Source organism: Pyrgilauda ruficollis, unplaced genomic scaffold (assembly GCF_017590135.1).
Source record: "Pyrgilauda ruficollis isolate IOZ18807 unplaced genomic scaffold, ASM1759013v1 scaffold14, whole genome shotgun sequence".
In the NCBI taxonomy this organism is placed as follows: domain Eukaryota; kingdom Metazoa; phylum Chordata; class Aves; order Passeriformes; family Passeridae; genus Pyrgilauda; species Pyrgilauda ruficollis.
This window is the reverse complement of record NW_024512543.1, coordinates 3,158,719-3,175,782: the sequence shown is the minus strand read 5'-3', so window position 1 is coordinate 3,175,782 and position 17,064 is coordinate 3,158,719. Positions and strand designations below refer to the sequence as shown.

General features: G+C 36.5%; 1 protein-coding gene across 4 annotated transcripts in view; it reads right to left on the bottom strand.

Moving 5' to 3' along the window:
• Window positions 1-17,064, bottom strand: part of GPHN (gephyrin) — a 271,354-nt gene that overhangs the window by 128,418 nt on the left and 125,872 nt on the right. The gene's annotated exons all lie outside the window — the stretch shown is intronic.

Here is a 17,064-nt window from a genome sequence, read left to right as displayed (position 1 = left end):
TATTCCAAAGTTGGACTAAGAAATTGGTCATGTAAATTCAATGACATACAATTCTGGATAACTCATGATACTAGAGAAGTGTTTGATTTGATATATTAATTTTTAAAATGACTTTTTAAGCTAGTTTTCAAGCTATGAAAAAAAAGTGACATAAGCAGAAGAGTTAAATAATCTCAATGTGATTATCTCACTTATCCTTCGTACTCGACTGTGGGCCAGCACAGCAGGAGCATGTCTGCTTGGAGTGCAAAATGCACTGCCTTACCTTAAGTACACTCGACACATAGTAAAGTATCTACCTTCACAGATCATATCAATTATTGAGACAGCTATCCATATTTTAGCAAAGAAACAACATTATTTGAAAATGTTTAGGGCAAGTTTAAGTTTTGGGAGTATTATATGGAGAAGGAAGGAATAGTTTTGGAGATTGTTGGCTTCAAGCTTATTATTTATCACAAAATTAGCTCTGAGAAATATACTGTTTTAAAAAGCTTAAAATAAAATGTCTGTTACATTTGAAAAAAAAAAACCCAATCAATTTAGGTAATCCTCAGCTGTATTTTTGCAGGCCTAGTACTGCTATGCAACTCCCATTTAACAGAAGGATCATACACACACTTAAAAATTGCAACTAGAATAAACCTTTGTCGGGCTGCAAGCCCCACCACACCAATACATCCAAGGATTACTTCAAGAAGTGACAAGACCAAAAAGGTTCTGTCTTTATTCCTCCTTTCTTTATTCTTTACTTCCACTTTCTCTTTTGTATTCTCTCTTGTCTTTATTAAAATCATATTCATCTTTTTACTCTACCCCTTTGGAGAACAACTCTCCAATTCACTAGGTTGTAAGTGAACATACCAGAAGTGTGTTATATGAACATTTCAAATAAGCTTGGGAATGGAACAAGGATAATGCCTCCAACTTGTACACAAAAAAATGAACTAGAAACTACAGCTCTTGTGTTACATTTTGGAAAAAAAAAGTGAATTATGGTATAAAAGGATTTCAGGTCTTAAAATTCTTTGCCTCAATAACATAGTTATGCATTAGGAAATTTCTTTCAAATAGGTGGCATCTCTATAATCTAGAAACATATTTGTCTTGACTTAAACAGGTACAAATGTCAGAGAACACTTTGGAGAAGCTCAGTGTTTGACAAAGTTAGACCTTAATATTGCATTAGTTTAAATTAATTAAATTTAAATTAATTTAATTTAAAAATTAATATAGTCAGGGAAAAAACTTCCTATATAAAACAGGATGGATAGATTTTTTTTTGTTTTGTTTTGTTTTGTTTTTTTTTAAAGCAGAATTTATCTTCAGATAAAATAAAACCTGCCAAATTCCTTTTAACAAGAAAATAGATCAATAGATCCTTCCTCTGTTCTCATTTTGCTACAGTCCAGTAATACTTCCATTAATGAGGGGAGAAAAAGTCATGTGATATCCTACAAAAAGAAATCAATATCCTAACTCTTCAATTAAACTGAGCAATAATTAAGTGCCTATTCTGCTACTGCATCAGTGTACCTAGGCAGACTCCTAGACAGAATTCTCCGTCAAGTTCTAGTTATAGTAAAGAAGCTTTCAAGTAGAAGACTTTTAACTATGAGGCAGTGAGTTTGGGTTTCATTGAACTTCAGAAGTGCAAATGTATCACTTAGATATTTTAAAACCATGGAAAAATACCCAAGGCTTATATTCAGCTTATTTATTTCCTCTCTAACCCAAAAAACTGTTTCCCATGAAATATTCTCATTGCTCTAAAAGCATCCAAAAAAGGAAGCCCTACACTCACCAATTATGAACAAATTGTGGACTCAGAACAGGTAGATACGGTACTGGCTTTGCAGGGAACTGAATTTTCTCTGTCTTCAAATGAAGATTTCTCTAGGCAAGTGACCCGATATTTGGATTTACTGACACTATACAAGCAAAATTATTACATAACATTTCAACCAAAGACAATTTCATTTAGTATTTTTTATGCATATTTCTTCTATTGTTTCACTGATGATAAGCTTTCAAGAGAAAATGGCTAGGTCAACAGATTATGTAAAGCACTATTATTTCATTCAAGCCAATGGAATGATGCTGATGGATACAAAATACAGTAGCTGGCTCTGAAAACAGTCCAGTACAATTACCACTAATTTTTAAAAAGCCAGAACAAAGTTACAGAACTCCAGGGGGAAAAAACCCCCAACCAATAAATAGCTTAATATTTTTAACAATTAGTATCCTAAATTAGGCTTTATCAGTTATTTTCCAGGGTCAAGGTGTAACAGAAATGAAGTCATTACAGACAATTCCTCCACAAATAATTTTATTTCAAAAGAATGCAACCATTTCAGATTTCACTGAAGTCCTAAAATAATTATATTAATTATGTCTTTCTGATGCACAGAAGTAAAATGTCAGGCCAGTTGTCTCCTTAAGCTTTAGATCAGATCTAGTTTCCGGTCCTCTTTATCTAAATTCTCATATTTTCTCACTTAAATACATTTAAATTTCCCTTATTCAAATGAGTAAGAAATCCTTAGGTATAACAAACAACCTCCTTCCATCTCTTGCTCCAAAGAGCTCTTGCTTCTGTCAGCTCCCTCTCTCCCACAACCTGGAACTACTCATTTGACTACCTATGCACTGCCCAATATTGAAATTACTTCAATTATAACACTATTCAACAAAAACTTTGTTTATGATGCTTGAATTTTCTCATAACCAGTGTTAAATTTACCAGTGCAGAAAAATACTGCCTCATTTTTTCTCTGAGTTCTTCGTCTTTCACAGATCAATTTATTGATGTAAAGACCAATAAAGATCATTACCTCATGGAAAAATGCCCACAGTTGTGGCTCAGTGCAGGGACCCTGTGTTTATGGCAGGTACATGCTTGCAAATTCATAAAGACACCATCCCATTACACTAAGTCCAAAAGCTGTACAGATGCATTTTAGCAGCACCACACCTAAGCTAGTGTTATGTGACATTTCAGTCAGGGAACAGCTTTACACTCACAGACACATTTCCTTCTGTGAAGGTAACTTAAGCATCTCCTTGTCCAGGATGCAAACCTGCCACTAGTCTAAGCTGCAATGAGCAAGCCACAAAATTTTGGTAATTTCCTTTTGTATTTAAAACTAGTTCCAGAGCTCAGGCTCTTCCCTACACCACCCTGCCTTGATCTACAGGGTTCAAGACAGATAAAATACATCATGCTCTAATTTGGTAGGGCTGTCCAGCAACTCTTCATGATTATCATTAGGTGTATTTCTAGTAACTCTTCTTCACTAATAAGTTCTGTGGGATAATGCCCCACCATGATATATAAGAAAAGTGATCACAGGATATACAATTACAATGGATAGGAAAGTGGGCTATTTCATACCTCCATTAACATACCATCCTTTAATCACTGTGTAACTGAACTGGAAAAACAAATAGGGATTCCTTTCTGGAACGAGAGCAACAATGCCCTGATCTTTAAAGATAACTACAGTTTGTGGATTACTTATCTTGGCCATAAATTTAGACTTGACACAGGCTGCAAATCTCCTCCAGTCCTCCTAGCACTACTGTCTGGTGATTTGCCACACAGACATTGAGACTACGAGCCTTAACTGGAGCCGAAGTACCACAAAGCCCACAAAAATGGTCATTGTGCATCAGATTAGCTGAAGTCCTGATGACTTTTCCTTTTCTATGATGCTACAGTCTATGGCATGTCTTCTCTTTTTTTTTTATTGTCCTGTTTTTGCCATCACTGCTATGAGTGTGATAACACTCCCACATGTTTAACTTCCAAAATTACTAGAATATCCTCCTTCAAGTCAATATTCTGGTGCTTGCCATTTAGATAAACATGTATACATTTTTCTGATCAATACATAACTTACTTCACAATACAAGTTTAGTAAAAATAATTCTCAATACACACACATATTTTCATATACCGTAGCCACTAGAACACAACATGTACACTGTTATAATTTCAAACATCCAGAAAGAACAGGGAAATGCTAAAAACAGTATAAACAGGGCAGGATTTCATAATGTATACAATGAATCCATACAGAATTCCTTCATTCTGTATTCAGTATTGAAACTAGTTAAACAATTCTTAATTCTATAGTTAACAAAGATGTTTAGCATTTTAGCCCATGCTAGATTTTTCCAGCACAGTGCCATCATGAAGTTATTTCACCTTATATGCATCACTAATCACACAGTAAGTAAAATATGCCAAAATTTGAAGTGCTGAACAAATATAAGGGCTAAATATGAAACTTAACTATGAAAAAATATACATTCATTTACACTGGACTTTGAAACATAGGTAAGTCAGTATAAGCTGGTTTAAAGAGATGCATACTATCCAGAAGTATTCTCAAAACAACTTAATGTGACTTAAAAGATCACTGGGGCTCCCAGGACAAACTACTGATAGTGTTCAGAGATGCAGAAGTCTGTGTTCTCCAGATCTCAAAACTACAAGCTTTGTAAAATTATGTAAATTCTGTATTTTGCAAGCAAATCCTGTGTGCTTTAGGAAAATACATTTTTAAATGTAAGGAGAAACATATTTTTAAATGCATAATGAAAACCTTCCTTAGCAAAACAAGTTAAATTTAAAAAAAAATAGTATATAAAAAGCCATAATAAGTACAAATCTGTTTTTCTTTCACACTTTTTGTGCTCAAGCTTGAAGAGTGTACAAGATAAATTTCATGTACGATGATTTAACATCATCACAATGAAGAATGCAATGAATGACAATATGGCAAGACAGATCAAAGAAGCGAAATTCTGCATAGGTGCAGATTTACTAAGAAAACTGGATGTGGCTTCAAGCACTGAGTTCCAGGAATATAGGAATTAGTCCATTAAGATGTCATTACAACCTTTACTTAGTCATGTAGCTTGGACTACTCCAGAGGCCAGCTCACTCAAGTTAAGCCTGATTCTACGACAGGAGAAAGCATACATGAATCACAAATTCATGTCACAGCACACAAAGCAGGAGAAAAGAAGAATGAAAGGTAAAAGTAACCCATTTGTTACTCATTGTATTATTCAGGAGTTTGAATCTTCTCTATTCTGTGCATCATGGTTTGTACATTATTTCAAAAGGAAAATCGTACTGGGGACCATGCAAGAACACGAATACCCATAAAGAAAGGCAATGAAGTAAAGAGTAGAGCACAACATTAAGTTTGAAAACAAGGGGAGGTCTTAGAAATGTTACTGTATTGTTGGAATTAATTTAATATATTTTTGCCTTACTTCTTGTGAAGGTTTTATTTCTTATGCAACAATCCTTTACGTATTGTTCAAAAGCTTCCATGAAATGTGGAGGCCTGAAGATACTCGTGTGGAGTAACAACTTTCCAAGAAATCAATTTTAAAATGCTTTAAGAATTTCATAAAATTAAATATTAAAGCAATATGAAAACATGCATGTTGTTTTCTATTACCTCCATTCCTTTTATCCTTTCCCTACCAGTAGAAGGCAGAAAGTTAGAGGCAGAATGTTAGGAATATATTCAGTGTAATCACTGTAGTCAAGAGACTTGGATGAAGTGCAGTTATGTGTCTCACTGTGTCTAAATACAGCTTTTCAAATTTTGAGATTTCACAGAACACAACAAGTCATCTTTCAAAGATTCTACAGGTAAATTTCCAGTTTTCAGCACCACAGTCATGTTGCAGTTGTTTTTTAAAATACTAAGCTAATGTATTAAAAGACGTCATAAAAATGTAACTATTTTATTGAAATGCAAAGCTAAAGGAGGAATGGAATAAAAATGTAGTCTATAAATGGCTTACTTTTTAAATGGAAATTTAATTACAGGCATTTTCCATTTAAAGCAAATTGCAGCTATCAAGTATTTCAAGGTTCAACATACCAATGCAGTCTGTAACACAGACTTTTTAAAAAAGTACTTCATGTCTTCTAAAGCCTACTATTCAAGGTAATTAGCCCTAAAACAGAGGGGAAAAAAAGTAGGCGCTGAAGTGCAGTCATCAACAGAGTTCATCTATGCAAACAAGTAAGGGAAGTCTAGCAGAGAGATGTGCAAACACTGAAGTGTTTGGTCAAACCATCATGACTGGAATTGCCAACACATTTAAGGGCTGAGACTAGCAAAAGAATTTCTAATTATTTTGATGGAGAGAGGTTAAGACAGTCGAGACCATGTACAAGGCTGATTTCCTCTCAGAAAAACAAAGGAAAGATTCTTATTTCAAGCTACCTACCTTGCCATAGTAGTCTTAGTATGTCTACACTAAGTATGGCTATAGTATAATCAAGAAAAATAGTGAATTTATTGTATGATTTAAATTGCATTAAAAACTACAAGTAGATTTAGGTCAGAACAAACCATGCACCTACATGCACACAAAGGCACAAAGACCTTTTTCCTCCTGTACAAAAATCTGCTCCCATCTCATGTTGGTGCCACTGGTATCCTCCTAGAGTCAGGCTAAGGTTACTCACAGCTACTCACAGGAAAGGATTGGGCACTTAGCATAACAGCTTTCTTCAGATGCTTGGAGGAAGAGTGGAACTTAGAATTAGATACTTTCCAAATGTGTCTGTATCTACAAAGACCTTTACTGTTGACTCTGCATTTGGCAGATAAATACGTAAGTGTGGGCCTATGTGTGCATATGCTCATTTTTATCTAATAAAAATGTATTAGCAAAAGCACCAAAGTTCAACATGTCTCATTTCTGTCATGCATAAAAGACATCTGTCTAAAATTTAATATTTACTCACTAAAATAAATATTACAGAGTCATAAAATTCTGGGTTTCTTAAGAATTTAAAACAATAAAAAATTTAAGAAAGACATAATGCCTCCTTGCCAGTATCATTTTTCCTTGTGAGAGTCTTGAGATTTAATTACGTTTTTTTTTATGATACAAGCTAACAACAATAAAAGCCAAGTAGCAACTGGAATTAAAGGGAAAAAGAAAGCATAAAATCAAGTCAATTAATTCAATACTATTTACTAACAACAGATAGAAACTTTCTCTTTTTGTTTTTTAAATTTTCTTCAATTAAAACAGCATTTCAAAGACCTGTTATCACAAGAATACATGCTTGGTTTTGGAACCATAAGCTTCATATTATTTGCCACAACAAGATGGTATTTACCACATTTTCTTCCCCTTTGCACACATGTAGAGTTTATCTAAGATTGTTTAGAAAACTGTATGCTCTGTGTTTTCTTCTCAGAATTTGCAAAGGCAGCTTGATATTACACACAAGTCAGTAACTTTCTAAAACTAGAGCTCTTCATAATATTTTATGTATGTGTACCAATATCTACAGCACATGTATTTCATGTACCCCAGATCAGAAGGTTCAGCAAAGTTTGCAGGCTGTAACTAAGCCCAGATAAACTACACCTTAATCTTACCTAAAAGGCAAAGTGACAGAAAACCAATCGTAAATTTCTCTGAGCTGCCAAGGCAACATTAATTGCTACAACCTTAAGGAACTGGTAAAAGCACGTCCACCATATTTGGAAAGGTGGCAGGACTCCGAGAACTCCCAGTACAAATATCTCAGAATCATATTTCTGTAATAGCCTTCAACACAATTGAAAATAACCATTTGCAGAATTTTGCATGTGCATATTTGCATGCAGGGACGAGTACATCTCCAGTTTAAGCTGGGTTATACCCCACGTCCACTTGTTTAATTGGCAGGAAGTGTAGTGAATTAGAAAATTACTACAAGTCTTCTATGGTTAAAAAGAAAAAAACACATGAGGTCAGCTGTGGAAAAAATGTTTAAACTCAAATGTTGGTTTTCCTGCAACTAAGAAGTCTTAGTGATCAATATACTAGTACAAATGTAACTGATTCTCATAGAATCCAGTTCCATTTCTAGCCTCATTTTCTAATAGCAAATACAATCTTCCATGTTCACACACACAGCTACAATTGTGAACATTATTTTGTTTTATTTTTAAAATTATGTTACAACTTACATGATCTCAAGTTTTCATGTAGCTCTGAATGGAAATGACAAATTGAAGAGAATAAAGATATTTAAATATGTAAATAAGATGGGGGGAAAGACAAGAGATGAAACCATCAGAGAGACAGGGAGCTACTCAGTGTAATGCAGTTTGCAGTATAAATTTCCCCCCCGTGCATTGTTCATGCATATCATCCATGGAGTCAATGAATTAAATTGGTTTAAAAAATAAAATCTACTGCTTTACCTGTGAGAATACAGTAAAGAAAATTTACCTACCAATGAACAGTTGCAGTACTTTGAGACACTTAGTCCATACATATACTCTAAGAGTGGGTGTGCTTGTGGCCTGCCCTGGAATGTCCCGGGAGGGGCACTCCCACTCCTCCCCTCGTCCTGCTTGAGGCATTGACACATAGGGCAGAGTGCATCCGCCACCACTGCAGTTCCTCTTAAATGCACAATCAAACCTGAAAGAGATTCAGAAAGAGGGGAAAAGCAGGTAGGAGACTAATGTACATGCAGACTATACCTCTCAAAGAACACCAGTTACTGATGAGTAACCTTTCTTCTTTGAGTCTGCATGTACATTCCCACAATGACTCGCTCTGATCAGTTACCTTTGCCTTTTCCCATCCAGGAGAAGGCCTGAGGACTCCCAAAAACAACTGCATCACTCCACTGAAGGCTGAAACAGCCCTGGATCCTATGAGACTACGACAATGCTGGGTGAAAGCAAAGAGAGAACTCCAGGTGACCTTACAGCACATGTCTAAATATCATACAATGTAAGTTTGTCCAGAGATCTAACAGAATTTGGTTTGGCCATATGAAGTTTCTTGAGTCCACTCAGAGACAGAAAGCCACCAGAATAATCACTCTTGATATTCTCATGGTGCAACAAGAAAAGAAACAAACTAGAAAACTTTGATCTTTGAAGAGAAATTATAAAGGCCTTATGAATCAAAAACATAAAGGATAAAATTCAATCAAAGAACTATAGGATCTGGAAATAAGTATTGAGGACTAATTTTCTTGCTACTCTGGATCTTCAGCACCACTTCAAGAAGGACTCCTGGATGACTGAAGAGCAGATACTCTGCCCATATATAGGCAATTTGTAAAATAGCAGCTGTAAGGACCAATATACTTCTCTAGCTGGCTGAGAAAACTCAAATGTACCAGTATCCTATACACAAGCAGAAGGAGTAAGCAGAAGTAAGTATTAAAGAGCTGAAAAGGGAAGAAGTAACGCTGTAATACAGTGGTTTTCCACTGCATGAACAGTGGGAAACTGTCATCAGTCATGAACAATTCAATACGTCCTGATCATCTGTTAGGAAGATGAGAATTGTGAAATGCGTGAACATCAGTGTACTCAATCAGAGAGAGCAACCCAGTACCCTCACCAAAATGCAGAAAAAAATCAAAGGAATTACACATCACAAATATTCTGAGAACTTAGATCAAAGCAGCAACAAACATGCCATACAGACAATATCATTTTCTCACAGAGTATGCATGCCTAGATTATACTTTCATGCTACTAGCTATCATTACTCTGAAGAGAAGCAAAAACTGTCTACCCTAGAGATTGATTAATGTTCCGGCTTGGGAGTCCCAAGATTGCCACAGACTGAAGAGCAAGGCAAGAGCTAAAATACGATGTCTATGAAGACTACAAAAGAAGTTTCTCACACAGCTATACTCACTGTCCATACCATACACTATACCATGGTGAAATCACAAAACAAAAACCCCAGTTTTGCCTTTATTGAGTATTTCTCTTTATGTTTGCCAATTGTGGTAACTTACAATCAATGCACCATAAAAGGAGAATCATTTTACAAGCCTAATCCAAATAAAATTGCTGCATGGCTCTATTAAACCAGGCATCTGCATGACATGCCAAGGTAGTAGGTATATTTTAGCACAACCATAGGCAGCACTGCAACAACTGTAACATTCTCGAGTACTGAGAAACAAGGCCCTAACAGATAATAGGTTCCTCCTGAGGTCAAACTATTGCTGTTTTGCAGTACATGTAAACGTTATGCTCTCCTTCCTATCCAAAATGTTCTGTATGTTTAAATAATCAAATACAGTGTTATGCTTCACTGTAAGAAAAATGAGGCTTCAATAATGTCTGAGTCTATTAGTCCAAATGACCAGTGTGGGGGAAAAAAGGCAGTATGACTATAATAGGTAGTTACAAGCTCCTGAATTCCAAGTACTCATACTGTTCAAGCCAGAATGGAGTGACTGTGGTGACACAGACACTGCTTTTTCCTAACCACAACAGAATTAAGGGTATTAGTAGATAAGCCCCAATCTGAAATGCATGGAAATCAAAAGGTATCTCCCTACCAACTCAGATGCTCTTGCCCTCTACAGAAGACATTTTAATTTCTGGATGCTATGATAGATTAATTAGTCCTTGGTGAATAACATTGTCAATACAATTGCCTACTTAAATATGCAGAGAAATTGCTGCTAAGAAGATGTGCCAGCATATTTTGAAGATCCTGAAAATCTGTAACAATTATTTTATGCCAAGCACAACAGTTGCATAGATGGACTAATTACATAATGCAAGTATATCAGCACCTCCATGCTTGCTCCTACAGTGCACTATGAGGGTGCCATTCACTAAAAGAATCATTGTTCTGAGCATCAGTGTATGGATCCAGAACACCATTCTGATATTGCCTGGTAACTTTTATTAGAATCATAGAATATCCTAAAGATGCTTCTCTTGTGCAATAAAGAAGCCAGCCTAGCTGGCATATCTACATATTTGTAGTGGATGCTGATACCAGCTGAGAGATTTAAAGATTACTATCTCTATATTAATTCTGTAACATCAAATAATCAATGCTAGTTTTAGCTTCCAGAAAATAATAAAGCATCAGCAAATAAGCCCCCTCATTCAAAACAAAGTAATGCCCTTTAGTTCTCTAAATATAAGGAAGATATGGACATCCTGCTCTGATATATTCTTGTGATAGGGATACACAAACAAGAAAGAGAAAGGTGTGCACAAAAAAAGAAACAAGACTGGACTATTCTGGATCTGATTAGATCATCTCCATTTTCTGTCGAGTAGGGGTAATCCTGAAAACGCTGAAAATTATTCTCAAAAGCTATAAGGAAAGTATAAAAATCAATTGAAATTCATTGACAGCTATTAATGCAAAAAACATGTTAACAGCTGTTGAAGGCAATGAAAAATGAGTAACTATGATCATTACAGAAAAAAACCGTTTTTCCCTATGTGCCCTGCTTGTTTTTTTCTATAAAGATAGAGCACAATAAAAGAATAATAGAATGAACTAGTAATAGGCTGTCTTGCTGATTAGATTATTGCTTATTCCTGAGTGTAAGCATCCAAGGAGTAAAATGTAGAGAAAGAACCTTTTTTGCACTTATAAGACTGAACCAAACTTACACGAGTGACTGAATTACTGAACTGGAAAGGCCATTCTCTTCAAAGGAAAGACATTTTCAGAATTGAATCCATGCAGAATCTCTCTTATAGGCCCAAAGGATTATAGCTATTACATAATACTGGGTGAAAGCTGTTACCATAGAATTTGATGAGCCATCATCTGCTTCCATTTCAGCTTGCAGAGGTGTCTTAGCATCAGCCAATCCCACTGCAATCAAAGATTTCAACTTTTATACTCAGGAGAAAACTAATGCAGAACAATTAATATCAGAAAGACTTCTTTCCCTAAAAGCTGAAACTTTTGGGCCATTTCTCTTTTGGAACATTTTTTTAAAATGCTCATTTTTTTCTCGATACATCCTAACAACAAAATTGCTTGGAATCAGGAGACAATAAAAACATCCATAATACTAAAGAGATTTCAAAATCACCTTTGAACTGTTTCTGCAGCTGATATAAATGAAACTAAACTCTGCTAGGGTACTAAGGCTGTTCAACCATGCCTTTATGGTGTTGGAAAACTCTCAGGCAAAATAATAAACAGAACTTCAAATAACTTGCAGCACTTGTGAAAAAATTCTTTGTATTCTAAACCTCATTGTTTCTAAGGTCCTAAATTCTTGGAAATTATTTTACGCTCTAAAGAAAGATATGTTGTCACTGTTATATATTAAAGACTATAAGTATATAAAAATAAAACATGTATATTTTTCTCAGCCAACTAAACTGGAGACAAGTTTGTAAGAAGTATACCTAATCTGATAAGTTGCTGCATCTGGAGCAAACAGAAGCTTAATAAAGCAAATGCTTCACAGAACAGATCTAGCTCAACCTGGTCTCATAATGTTAGCCAAGCCCCAAAGGTTGACTAAGATATGAAGCTCAAAGAAATACATGAAAAGAGTTAGAAAAGACAATTGTAAGCAGAATTACTTGTCATAACTTGTTTTTCTAAAGACATATGCCAAACTTTACTAATTATATCATAAAAGAAATACTAATCACTAGTAACAGAATGAGAGAAGCATAAAATACTTTCTCCTTACAAATGCTTACAGCGATCATATCAAGTCTCTTGACTGCTGCAGAGGTATTCAAGAATCACCTAGAAAGAATCTTGTGCAAAGTAGGGAGTTTCTAACACCCCTTTGGACAATCCCTTCCAGTGCTCCATCACCTGCACAGTAAAGAAATTCTTCTTCATCTTCAGATGGAACTTCCTGTGCATCAGTTTCTGCCCATTGCCTCGTGTCCTACTCTTTGGCACCACCAAGAAGAGCCTGGCTGTTGGTTATAGGATCAAATACAAAGAAAAAATCTAAATGTAAGAAATAATCTAAATATTTAAAAAATCTAAATATAAAATAGCAAAATGTTGTTATCAAAAAGATGGTGAAGAAACAACACACTGGTGCAGTGCAGTAGTTTTTAGTTCCACAGGTGGTTTTTGTCTCTTCCTATTCTCTCTCCCATATGAGCTCCCTTTTATTTGATTTCCTTACAGATAAACCACTGCCTTCTAATTGATCCTTAGGGCCTCTTGCTAATTTTGCAACACACAAAACATGTCTCAAGCATTCCATGCACGTGATTGTTTTCAATGACAGTAAGTGACACTGAAACAGTGGTTTTCCACCCAGCTTCACAGCATCCTCAGCAAACACACAAATTACCTGGGTGCTTAGGGCTAACATTCTCTTACTCTAATCTTGGTAAGTGTGCCAGGTGTTTGGCACCATTCCCATACAAGGCTCCATCCTCTAACACCTTGCCTTCAGATGCTCACAGACATTGATGAGGTGCCCTCTCCATCGTCTCTTCTGGAGGCTGAACACGCCCAGCTCCCTCAGCCTTTTCTTATAAGAGGGATGTTCCAGTCCCCTCATCATCTTCAGTCTTTCACTGGATCTGCTCCAGGAGCTCCCTATCTCTCCTGTCCTGAGGAGCCCAGAAGTGGACATAGCACTCCAGGTGAGGCTCACCAGGGCTGAGCAGAGGGGCAGGACCCCCTCCCTTGACCTGCTGGCCACGCTCTTCCTAATGCAGCTCAGGATCCCATGGTCCTTCTTGGCCACCAGGACACACTGCTGGCTCAGGGACAGTTTGTTGTCCACCAGCACCTCCAGTCCTTCTCCACAGAGCTGCTTCCCAGCAGCTCAGCCCTCAGCCTGTGCTGGCCCATGGGGCTGTTCCTGCCCAGGTGCAGGACACTGCACTTGCCTTTGTTGAATCCCAGGCAGTTCTTTTCTGCCCATCTCTCCAGCCTGCTGAGGCCCTTCTGAAGGGCTGCACAGCCCCCTGGGGTATTGGCCACTGCTCCCAGCTTTGTGTGCTCAGTGACCTTGCTGAGGAGGGATCTCCCCTTCATCCAAGCAACTGAGCTCAATATCAAACCTCAGAAGACTTCACTAGTGACAGGACTCCAATCACATCCTGTATCACTGATCAGAACCCTCCTTGCTAAAGTATGAGTAGTTTCTAGAAGTAACTTCCAGAACTCATGGAAAGCCCCCTGGACTAGAAGTACTTGTTTGTTATTTTAAAGATTTAAGAAGACATACACAGTAACCTTTACCAGAATCCAGAGTTATTTATATAGTTCAAAGAAGAGTTGCATAAGAAATAATGAGTCTTTTCAACTGTGTATCACCTGCTTTATATACCATAATTCTAACATATGGTCCATTACATGAAAATGTTTATATAAGTGATTTCTGGAATTAATTGGAAAACTTACCTTTCTGGACAAGGTCAAATCACATTACAGACAACTGCTAACTGCAACTTAGAATAAAGGCTTCATTACAATAACTAAAAATAGCATATTGCCCCTTTCAAAGAGTTGTATCATCTCCCACACATCCTACTTTGGGGATTATGATGCATGCAGTATATGTTATCTCTGGACTACTGCTTTCCCTTGTAGAGACAATTGCCACTTTAGTGCTAGAGAGTGATGAAGAGCCTACACAGGCAGCACAGTCATACAGATAGTATTTTCAGTAAGAGAGAGTAGGTGGCATTAGTGGATGAGGGAGACAGGCAATAAATTTCATCTGTGAGCAACAACTGGGCAACACCCTCTGGAAATCAAGGACCCCACACTGTTCTGTTTATAACATTTCTTATATTGCAGTGCTCCTGACCAAATGTTATGACCATCATACATCAAGGAATCAGCAATCCACATAACAGCTCCCTTGAATTCCTACAGAAGGGGGCCCTGAGCTCAGCACGGTTTTCAGGAATGTGTCATGCTGCACAAATCTCTTTGGCCAAAGGACAGACTCATCCCTCTCATTGTAATGGAGGAGCCTGTAGGCAGCTCCAACTCATTCTGGTGATTACACCACCAGAATGGCTTTCCTTTATCTAAAAGAGTAGCAGAAATTTTTCACAAGTGGAGAAGTCCATCCACACCTGATGCTGCATGAACATACAGTTCCCAGCATCTGAAGGGAGAAAGACTTATTTGCTACCTATATTCCTCCTGTTCCTTTGCTTTATGAAAGCACATATTTCATTCAGCTATTTGTTGTCAGGCCTTTCTTACCGAGATACAGAAAGAACCTGGCACTTCTCTCTTTTTTGCTTTCTGCCCCAGTACAGAAAACACACACACACACAAAGAACTCAGTTTTCATTGCAAGACCCATCACTTCTAACTACAGAAGGAGAGGCCTTTGCTTTTTTCTTGCAATTATCATCAAGTTTTTTCTGTCCTGTAAGAGTTCTCTCTCCAGGCCCACTAATACTATGACATTTGATTTCTTTTTCATGTTTTCAAAGATTTTTGTTTTTCTTCTGCTAAGACTTATAAATCTGTGGTTAAATATCACATCCATCAGGAATCCAATAATTCTATAGCAGCAATCTTCCAAGAGCCTTTACATTTGTACCAATGAATCTAAGCACAGTATGTTGGTTTTGCAGCTGTAACCATCCATACTGATCAACTTGAAAAAATTTAGCCAATTTTCAAGCTACCATAGCCATTCCTTCCTGAATGTCACAGATCATTTAATAGTCCCTTAAGTCTTTAGCTCCTGTTTCAGCTTTCGCTTCTGTCTAATTCCAAAAGCAGGTATATTTAGCAGGAAACTCTAACCAATTTTTATCTGTCACCCAAATTTCAAAATATCAGCAAGAAAAAGTAAGACTACTAAATATATTTTATTTGAATGAACAGCATACAGCTTTCTACACCAAAAATTAACAGTGATAAGACTTTTTTTTTTTTCAGACAGAAACTTATCTACCAATTTTTTTGAGTTTGGGAAATTTGCATTTCCTGTATTTTTTGACCCTTAGAAAAAAAACAAAAAACAAGCTAATAAAACAGATGACAAAACTGAGGCATAGGAAAATACACTATCACTTCAATTAAATATACTCAGTTGAAGGTCGTAACTAGCAAGTTAACATCTGGCCATCCTAATTTACAGTACTAACAAGAGAATATTATTTTGCTCAGGAAATAATTCAGGCTAAAAGAATAAACAGACTTCACACCTTTAGGCTCCTTTTATTATAATGATGTTTTTGTAGGGAGATATTAAATTTCTTACTGACCTACTTGTACAAAAAATTTCATTAGTAATCTATGTTCTTTGGACAGATTTCAGTGTCTGACTGAGGTCTGATAAGAAAATGTTTAATTCTTTTGCAAACTCTGTACTTTGAATGTTTCCTTCAGTTCCCTGCCGATAATCTACAATGGCAAAGAGCAAAAAAATCAGGCTTCTATGGAGAATTTTGCATGAGACAAATACCAGTGATCTAGAAAACCACTTAAAAGTAACTGTTTCAAGTTCAGTTAAAAGTTTCAATTTTAAATTTATTTTGGTTTTTTATTTGCATTACTAAGCTATTATCCACCCTATGCGTAAAAGAAACTTGTTATTTGTCAGTGGGCTTGATGCATTGCATCTTATTCCTGATCTTGAAACCTACATGTTAAAGTGATTTAAGTATGACATTAAATATGCAGTCAGAGAAAAACTTGTGCCCCATGTATTAATTTGAAGAACTGTGTTGTGACTGCTGATGATGTATCCAAAGACAGGCAGTGAAGCTGGTGAAGGATCTGGAGCACAAGTTTTTGATGAGGAGCTGCTGAGGAAGCTGGAGGCACTTGGCCTGGAGAAAAGGAGGCTCAGGGAGACCTTACCATTCTCTACAACCACCTGAAAGGAGGCTGTAGAGAGGTGGGGTTTGGTCTCTTTTCACAAGTAACAAGGAATAAATAATAAATAAATTACATATTTGTGTCATATAATATAAAAAATATTACATAAGAAGAATGGCAGCCCATTTGAAGTTGTGCCAGGGGTTTAGATTGCATCTTATGAAAAAATGTCTTCACCAAAAGGGTTAGCAAGCATTGGAACAGGCTGTTCATGGAAGCGGTGGAGTTACTCTCTCTGGAGGTATTTAAAAGACATGCAGATGGGGCACTTGGGAACGCGACTTGAAGGTGAATTTGGCAGCGTTAAGTTTTACAGTTGGACTTGATGATCTTAAAGGTCTTTCACAGCCTAAATGATTCTATGACAGAACAAATTCTTAATTAAAACCACAAGAAAGGATAAAATTTTAAAATAGCTGATCACAT